Here is a 10,062-nt window from a genome sequence, read left to right as displayed (position 1 = left end):
CCGGTCTTATTTTGCCTCCAGAGACCCCCTCTGTAGCGTGCCGAGCGATCGCGGATGCCGCCGGAGGCAGCGACGGACCCACCGGCACAACGCAAAGGTGGGAGCCGGAGCAGGAAGCGCTCCGAGTCCCCGGAGTCTCTGCGGCGTACCCAGCTAGCGGGGGCTGCCATGAAAGGTTGCGTGAGCGTGTGCATTGGTCGCGCAGGCGCAGTAAGGGTAGCGCACACGGCACCAATGCTAAAGAGATCCTGAGTGGACTACAATTCCCAGCAGCCTCTGGGGATTGCCCTTTCACCCACATCACGTGCAGCCAGCCAGCAAATAGGGTTTTGCAGCTTCTCCTGTGGAGGAAGGCTACAATGTTGCGGGGACCATGTTTGGGAGTTGAAGCTGGGAGCAGGAAGGGGAAGGAAGGGTGTAGGGAGCAAGTGGCTCCTACACCAGGTTAGGTAGTTCCCCAGATTCCAGGCAGGCCCCAATCCCCACCAGGGTAGTGGGTAGGTACTGAGGGACGGCCCCTAGGTTAGGGACTCTGCCCTTAGGTGTGAGTGTGCAGTCTTGTCAGTGTCACGGCTGGTAGTGCTGTGAACGCTGACAAGTAGGCACAGTGTGTGTGTGCAGTGCAGTGTAGCTGCAGGTACCGGTTGAGTGCAGTGCGGTTGCTGCAGGTACCGAGTGAGTGCAGTGGGTTGCTGCTGGTTTAGTTTGTGTGCAGTGCGGTTGCTGCAGGTACCGGTTGAGTGCAGTGCGGTTGCTGCAGGTACTGTGTGAGTGCAGTGTGTTTGCTGCAGGTTTAGGTTGAGTAGTCAGAGGGGATCCGGGAGGTGAAGAGAGAGGTAGTGTGGGTGCAGGGGGTCAGTGACCCACTTGCATAGGACAGGCTACCCCGTAGGCCCCTAGGAGTGTTCACTGAAGTCACCGAAGGTTGCTGTGCTGCAGGGACGGCCTATAGTAGTAGAGAGCATCACCCTTACTGTGTAGACAGCTAGGGACAAAGAGACAAGCGTGCGGAGCAGGTTGCTGGCGAGTCGTCTGGGACCAGACGGCTGGACATTAAGACCCAAGAGGCAGACCGTGATTCATCTGACCCTTTGCGAAGAGGTACCGGTCACCGCCGTGACCGGAAGGTACTATAAAATCAAGTGCACTAACACCGGTCAACAGGCGCTGATCCCGCCTTAGGCTAAACTCTTTAGGAACACTGAGCGAGTGGTTAAAGAACTGAGCCTATACCATCACTTTTAAATATATGGACACGGTGTGTGGGGCATGCGGTGAAGGGACGGAGACGTTACTCCTGATGAGTGGGCGAGCCACTAAGGTTATACAGTTATAGTATAAGGTTATAGGTGTTGGGTCATATTGCTATAAGATAGTGATAAGGTATCGTGCATTATCTTATAGTAAAACTGGTTGCATCATATATGTGTGTTGTTGTATTTCTTGCCCAGGGGAATCTCACATCACGGGGATCCTGGGTAAGTGGAGGCGCTGCGCTAAGAAAGTGTATGAGTGTTACCCCAGGCTCCCAGCTAGCGTAGGCTCAGATCTCCTGGAGCCGCAGGTGTTGTACAGCGACCAGTAGTTCCTTTGGGAGGGTTCAGAAAAAGGGCAACAGTGCTTTACAGCTTTTAATTTATATTACTGTTGTGACTATTTCTTTGGGGACGGTCCACCTACATTTTTTTTTAGTGTTTTTATTATAGTTTGTCATGTTTGTTCTACCATCAATTGCATATTTAATACATTTGATATATTTTTTTTACCCACCCCGAGTGCCCCGTTATGGAGTTTCTGTGAATCTTGTCTTATGGGATCTGCCTCTTTTTCTCTCTTTTTGTTATAACCATCCTGATTATAGACTTAGCTGTAAAGATATTTTGGATTAGATTCCTGCTTTAAAGTCTTATTCTATATCCAATGGTAATTCTTGGACAAAAACTACCCGAAAGGCTGGTTTGGTGAATATAAAATGACCCCCTAAGGCCCAGATTCCTTAAAGGATGCTAAGCTTTAGCACATCTTCACCACCATGAATGGGAGTCTAGGGGTGCTAAACTGCTACATCTGGCTCTTTTCTTGGAAGGGTTTGCCGTCTTAAAGCAACAATCCCCCCCTCCCCCCCCCCCCCCCCGCCAACAATTTAACTCTTACAAACATTTTATCTTGTCGCTTGAGCAGGTCTGGCTCTTTAAAAAAAATTAATTAAAATTGTATTCAAACTCTTGATTTTCTTAATTTTTACCTTCCGAGGTTACCGAGGTTAGGCTGCAAAGGGCTATGCTTTAACCTCTCGTGCACTTACTATTTCAAACGTTTACAGATATCTCCTGAACGGAGAATCAGGTTTGGCAGTGCATGTGAGTGCTGCATGCATTTTACACGGGGTTACAATGGTGATCAGCGCCGACGGCTGCTATAACGGGTAATGTGAGCAACTTGTTTGATGGCCTAACTTCATGAAGTTAGAGCAGCCTGCCACTTAGGAGATATGAGTGTCAAACCAAATGATTATCAGAGTGCAAGTGTCCCTCACACGCAAGATATCTGGGAAATATGTTACTAGGAGTCATTTACATATTAATTAGCATGTTTCCCAGGTATGTCAGGGGCGTTAATTTTTTTCTCTTCCTTTGGTGTGTTTGGGGGGATATATAGAGCACTTGGGACTCTAGTAAAATAGGACTCCCTCTATTTTTATCTCTTCCCCCTCCAGCAAAATCCATATTTCAGGCTCGGTAGGGAACTAATGCCATCTTTAGGTATGACCTAAATATTAAATCTCTGTGCTAACCTGAACAGATAAGCGATGTTAGGGGGAACACCACTTTTGTATATCATTAGCACTAATGGCCGGAAACAAAACAAGCATACGTTATTTAAGGAGTAGCACTGGGTAAACGTTAGGTTATTTGCTTTAGTGCAAAGGCGTTACTTTAGGTTAAATAGCCTAACAGATCTTAGTGCATCTGGGCCATAGAGGTTTCCACCAACATATAACAGAACCAAAGGTTGAAAGAGGGCAACACAGACAGAAATTAATGTTTTTTTCTAAAATGTCAGCATAAAAATATTGTAAATTTAAAAAAAAAAATCCAACAATTTTCCAGAAATGTACTATAGAAGAGCAGTCCACCCATGTATAACATGATGGGGTAACATAAAGGGACGACCTCCGGGTGACCAGAACCTGACATGTCACAATGGCAATGCCGAAACAACTAAACCTTGGTGGGAGCGTAGATATCCTGAGCCTTGACCCAACTCCTTTCCTCAGGACCATACCCGTTCCAGTCCACCAAGTATTACAGAGAGAACCTCAAATAACACGAGTCCAGGATCTGTTGTACCACATATTCAGGTTGCCCATCAATGACAGGGTTGGAAGGCGGTAAAGAACTGGAAAACTGATTCCCAATGACCGGTTTCAAGAGTGAGGCATAGAAAGTAGACGGAATCTTTAAGGATGGAGGAAGTTCTAGCTGAAAAGCCACCTCGTTCCCTTTACAAAATATTTTGCGTGGAAAGCAACACTTTATTCCCAACCATGTAGGGATGGGATGACCTCCGGCGGTTAACAGCTGACCTTTTCTGTCTATCCATGGCTGAGCGAAGAGTCGCCTGAATCCCCTTCCAGAGGTCATGCAGATCTTCTGCCCTGGTGTCAGCTGCAGGAACCTTGCTCTGAGCGGAGTTGATACATGCTGAGACAAAGTCCTTGACATAATTTTTTAACTTGGACCATTCATAAGATCCTCTTGATAAACTCCTCCATTTTATGGTCACCTGGATGACCCACAACCTTAGACTTATGTCCCCATTGTAAGACTTCTTGACGAAGAGGGGAGGGAATGAAGAGCTTAGACTGAGGAACGGAAAGCCCCACAGGTAACTTGGACTGGGCTTTCAAGATACGCTGAAGGGTAATAGGGGTTGACTGCGGCAATGAACGTGGAAGAAGGGTTGATAGGACCCTTATCAACAGTATCCGTGTCCTCTGTGTAAAATTGGCAGGACAAAATGTCCACCTTCAGGGCCTTATTCTTAGTCTCTGAGAGAGGCTACGTGCATCCAAGTGGAGGAGTCGTGCCAGGGAGCAGATCAATAGGGCAATCGAAAGTGGGATGAGGAGGCAGCTCCCCCACCTGCTTCTTATGGAAGACCTCCCTGAAGCCGGAATAACATGCTGGAAGACCAGTCAATGCCTCATGCTCCACACTGTACTAGAAAGACCCTTTGAATGACATGAGGACCCCCAGGCTATGATCTGTACCAAAAGCCAGTCAATCTGTGGATTGTGGTTATATAACCAGAGGAGCCCCAGAACTACAATAGCTGGGGAATAGATAACGTCCATCTGAAGAAGTTCATGGTGCAGGAAAACGACCGTGGCTTTGAATTGAGTCTTCTCCTAAGAGATGATTCCGTATTCCAACAGTCTTCCATAGTAGCAATAGCAAGGGGCACCGGCTTCTTCTGGAGTGGAGGAAAAGGCCTGGTCAATAAACATGCTGGCGGCTCCCGAATCCATGATGGGTTGAGTCAACACAGAGTTTCCTTCCCAACATAGACTAGTAGGAATGATGAGATGACAGGAGGGTGAAGAAGTGATGGTGGATATGCCCAGAGGAATTTCTCCTATATCCTCTAGGTGCAAGCGTTTTCCCGGCATATTTGCGCAATTATGTGCCAGGTAACCCTTCTGGCCACAGTAGAAGTGCTACCCAGTAGTGTGCCAGCATCACTTCTCCTCTTCGGTAAAGGTCATAATCCCTAACTGCATGGTTTCCTCAATATCTCCCACAGACTCACTCACAGATGTGTGGAAGCGCGATGCCAAATGGATAGGCTAAGTCTTGCGATAGTGCTCCTGCTGCCTCTCTTTCGTACAGAGATCCAGGGAAATGCAGAGAGAGATTGGGCCTTCTAGATCAAGAGGGAAGTTAATTAATCCATTAGCTTCTCCCCTATACTTTGACGAAATGCCGACTTCAGAGTTCCGTCAATCCAGCCCGTTCCCGCAGCCTAGGTCCTAAATTTGACCACAGGAGTGTTGCTTCAGTGGAGGCCGTACAGCTGGGAGTATCGAAACCCACCCCTGAATGCCTGTATGAAGGCGACTGAATCATCCAGGAGGATGATTCTTTTCATAAAGTGGTGAGGCCCACTCCAGAGCTTCATTGGTCAGGCGAGACATGATGAATGCCACCCAGGAGTAATGAGTAGAAAATGATGAAGGCTGTGTGAAGGCCTGGATTTAGCACTGATTAAGGAAACTTCTGCATGCCAAAGGTAGACCTCCAAAATGAACTCGAGTAGGAATCTTGGCTCCAAGACCACGGGTATAGGTATGGCTTCGGCACCAGGGGGCGAAAAAGCAATAGAACTTGGAGTCTAACTGAATGCACTGAAATGACTGCAAAGGGTCTGCAGCATAGCTGATGGTGTCCAGCTTCTGGTCTAATGTAGCCAGGTGATTAGCATGGGTCCCAAGGAGCTGACCCTGAAGGGTCACAGCCTTCTCTACCTCTGCAGGGTCCATTGCAGTGCCCGGGTAACATATAAAGTTGCTAACTGCAGTCCAGGAGACGGACCCACATGGCAGAGGTAGGGAGTATAGTAACCGACCCTTGACCTGGAATCTGGTGCCTAGACAAGCAACAATAGTTAGATCCAGTTTCGGGATCGTGGGCAGGGTGCGGCAGTGCAGTCTAGATCACGATTCCAAGGTGAGTTCAAGAGAGAGGCAAACAGGGTCCAAGTTTCAGCAGAGGTTCAGGACTGATCACTCTGGTGATCATTTTTAGGCCAACGCCAGGTGCAGACAATTACCAGTTCAAGGAAGAAGCTAACTTCCTGTTTCAGCTGCCATATTGATGTACGCAGCCAAGTCAGAGGAGTGTCCATGTTAGCTTCCTCACAGGGGCTAACCTCAGACCACTGGAGGTCTGGGAAGGACCTCGGGCTGCTTCTAGGATTGGGTAACCCAGGCTGCTGAAGGGGTCCAACTCAGGCTACTGGAGTAGGGTTGCCAGGTGGCTTCTCTAAAAATACTGGACACAATCGTGAAAGATGCAACGCGCTCGAAAAGTCAGTGGGAAGGTATGTTATTTATAAATGATCAGACGGTTATGTCATTTTTTCTAAATTTCCCTCCAAGTATACACCAATGTGCACCATTTCATATTCTATTTTGTAAAAAAAATCTGGGGAGGGGTTTGGGGATTGAGCGCCCTCCCAGCATTTATTCCGAAATAGAATATGAAATGGTGCAAAATACACCTCCCTGCACCAATACATATTAAAAATACACCCACCACGTATAAAAATACACCCCACATATATATAAACATACACCCCCAATACATATAAAAATACACCCCCAATACATATAAAATACACCCCACCCAATAGTATAATACACACAAAAATACACCCCCCCACCCCCAAACATAAAAATACAGACTTACCTGGTGGCTACTGGTCCTGTAGTTGCCGCCTAGCCACGGCTTTTCCCCAGCTGCGGGGCCTCCATCACTCTGTCCCACGCGAGCTTCTGTCGCTGGCATGCGCCAGGCCTCCCTCTAAACCGGTGCGTGCTGGAAGCTGAGCCCAGCTTAATTCTGGCGCGTGCCGATGTCAAAGAGGCCCGGTGCGTGTCACGTTCAGAGAGGTATACCGGACACATACATGTGTCAATTTTTTACCGGTGCAGTAGCAAAATACCGGTCAGTCTGGTTCAAAACCGGACACCTGGAAACCTTACACGGGAGTGGTGGGGGCACCTCAGATCACTGGAAAGGGGGACAAGGCATAAGAACACTGGGAGGGAGAGAGAAACCTCAAACCGGTGAACGGCTGGGAAGGAAGTTAGGGAAGGAAAGGTTTACTTAACCTGTCCCCATATACACAGGTCCCCTAGCATGGGCAAGTCTATGTTCTTCCGCAGCAGGCCAGGAGCACAGATGAGCAGCGTCGGGAGGCAAGCAGGCAATCGTGTGGCCTGGCTGGGTAGTTTGGGTCCTGCTGAGTTGGGATGAGGTTCCTGGGGAGTCAGTGGGGCCCTCAAGGACCACCCCTGAGCTGGGGTGGGGGTCTCTGAAATCTGTCAGCAGGGGCCTGCTGAATTGGGTCCCAGGGAGTCAGTTGGAGGCCCCAGAAGTCAGTCGGAACAGCAAGTCAGTCGGGTACCTGGGGAGTTAGGTGGACCCCTTATGAAGCTGCTGAGGGGGTGGGACCTGGGAAGTCAGTGGGTCGGGGCCTGCTGAGTTGAAGCGGAGGCCTGGGGAGTCAGTCAGGCAGGAACCTGCTGAGTTGGGGTGGGGCCTGACGAGTAAGTTGGGGGCCTCGGGAGTCAGTTGGGTGCTGACCTCAGGAGTCTGTCAAGGGCCTGGAGATAGAGTATGTCAGAAGCTTGCTATGTTGGGGTGGATGCCTGGGGAGTGAGTCAGGGGTGACTAATATTTGGAAATCACCCACAGAACCATTACTTTTTTTTAAAGGCATTGTGCACCCATACATGAGCTTTTACTACAAATCTAAAAAAAAAAAATCACAACCTCTGTTATTAAAGACACCCCCCCAGTGAAAGTCACTCAAACCCCATACAATTATGTGACGTTGTTCCTGTGAGCTGAAGGCAGATTAGAAAGAAGTGTGCGCATACCAACACTTGCCATTGAAATATTAAGTGCTCAATTTTGGGCTAAAGAATTCTTTCATAAATCTGTTCCAGGCTGTAACTGAAAACACATTTCCTCTATGTTCCAAACAACAAATTGGAAGCAGAGGCACACACGTGTCCTCTCTATGCTACGTGTAGGCGTACTTGAGAAGAGACTGTAGAGTAAATGAAATGTTGTTGAATATTTTTAGGTGTGAGCCTATGTGCAACGCCCCAAGGCTATGAGAGGAAATGTGGTGTATGTAATCGTGCATTAACCACTTCATGGCCAGAGGAGCCCACAGTGCATTGCAAAGCAAAGGCTTGAGAGCCCAATTTACTAAGAAGTTGCCACTCAGCTTGATTCAAATGAATGGGCCATAAAGGGCCATATTTACTAAGCAGTGCTACGCCATAGGACACCTTGCCCAATATTTACCAGGCAGTGCAACTACAGATGTAGCAAGCGCAACAGTCTTCAGTGTCACTGTCATGCCCAAAGTATTAATGTTGCAGGGTGTCCTATTCAGAAGCATGGACCCCCAGCAGCTCCATCTGGACAGGCCCTGTCCCCCGCGCCACTGACTTATGACACCGTCAGTAAGTCTTACTACATCTGTACATAAGACACCTTCAGTGCCTGTTGACACCTTACAGCCCATTCACTTAGTACGTGCCATATTTCCTTAGCTGTGCTCAGAGCCTGATTTACCCCACTGGGGGTCCTTGGCCGAGAACCAGGCCCCCATGACCCCCACCCCAAAAATACATTTTTGTCACTTACACCGCCGCCTCAAAACGAAAATGCTGCTATGCTGTTATTTACAAAGAACGCTTACCATTGCACCACACACCGCCACAATCAGAAGAGAAGGAGTGGCTCAGTGAGTAAAGACACCGGCCGGCATTCACTGACTTTGAAGCAGGGGAACCTGGTTCAATTCCCGGTGTTGGCTCCCTGTGACCTTGGGCAAGTCATTTTATCTCCCTGTGCCTCAGGCACCAAAAACATAGATTGTAAGCTCCACGGGGTAGGGACCTGTGCCTGCAAAATGTCTCTGTAAACCGCTACGTAAAAACTAGTAGCGCTATACAAGAACATGCTATTATTATTATTATCACCCATCAGGGTTTAAAATGAGGTTTTGAAGTCAGGGTTTATAAAAAGCTTCTGATAACATCGGCAGTCGGCGACAATTACAAACAATGCGCCGATTATGCCGCCGACAAACCGCCCCCTGACGGTTGAATAATTTGGGCAGATTTACGCCGCCGCCACTGCTAATTTTAGTTCAACAAGCCGCTGCTGCGAATATTCTGGCGGCATACATTTTAGAGGCAGAATGTAGGGAAGAGAAGAGAAACGGATGGATTTCAGATGAATGTTTTCAACTATGCAAAAAATAAAGCTAGAGGTCTGGCCCAGCCAGGGGACCTACGCCAGGGCCTGACGGGCCTATAGGGAAACCGGACTTTGGCTGTGCTGGTTGGTGTCTCATGGAGTAGCATTGCTTAGTAAATAATCTGTGATTCTTCATTAACCAACCAAAAAAAAAAATATCTATCTCTACGGAAATCCTATGGTTTTATGCTGCAGCGCTCCCAATATAACCAGCAAGAGGGCAGAAAGCGGGGATCTGTGCTGTTCAACTCCAATATTTTTTTGGCCTCTATTAAAAGTGCTGCTCTCACTCCCTTAAATCATTGTGACATTTTCTATTCCTGAGATTCCAAGCCCCTAACAGCAAGATTTCATGGATGAATGAAAATAGCCACCAGGATTTGCCATAAAAGACAAGAAAGCCAGATAACATGTGAAATCTTTCATCTTTATAGGGTTTTTTTTAAAGAAGGGATAAAGGGGTTGTACTTGAGAAACGAGCTGGATCATAATGTGATTTAAGTAAAGAAAGAATACCCACAAGTCTGTAACCCCCCTTCCCCGGCTCCGAAGGGTGTCACATCTGGTAGTTCCAGAATATATACATATGGACAGTCTCTCGGCCAAAATAGATGGAGCGGGGTTGGTGCTGGCTTGGCGTAGGAATAGAAATGGGCGTAGGAATAGAAATGGGCATGGGAATAGAAATGGGCATGGGAATAGAAATGGGCGCCAGAAACATTTATAAAACAAAAAGTGTGTTTATTGAACACAGTGCAGAAACACTTCCCAGATACTGTATAGACAAAGATGACGGTGATACTGTATAAACACATGGCAAAATAGAAGCTTATGGGGATGATCCTCTAGTAGGTTTTGGTCCTATCCAGAGAAAGTACTTATCTTGGTTACCCATAGCAAAGGACGGAGTGAAAGCTTCTTGCATGAAATCAGTAACGCATCACCATCTATCGAGTGGGCCTATCCGACATATCCAGGCTCCTGATTTAGCAATCCT

At 47.7% G+C, this 10,062-nt stretch overlaps 1 protein-coding gene across 1 annotated transcript in view; it reads right to left on the bottom strand.

Annotated features, from left to right (window-relative positions):
* Positions 1-10,062, bottom strand: part of C1QTNF2 (C1q and TNF related 2) — a 33,011-nt gene that overhangs the window by 14,420 nt on the left and 8,529 nt on the right. The gene's annotated exons all lie outside the window — the stretch shown is intronic.

Source organism: Ascaphus truei, chromosome 5 (assembly GCF_040206685.1).
Source record: "Ascaphus truei isolate aAscTru1 chromosome 5, aAscTru1.hap1, whole genome shotgun sequence".
In the NCBI taxonomy this organism is placed as follows: domain Eukaryota; kingdom Metazoa; phylum Chordata; class Amphibia; order Anura; family Ascaphidae; genus Ascaphus; species Ascaphus truei.
The sequence above is the reverse complement of the archived record's forward strand: the minus strand, read 5'-3'. Positions and strand labels throughout refer to the sequence as shown.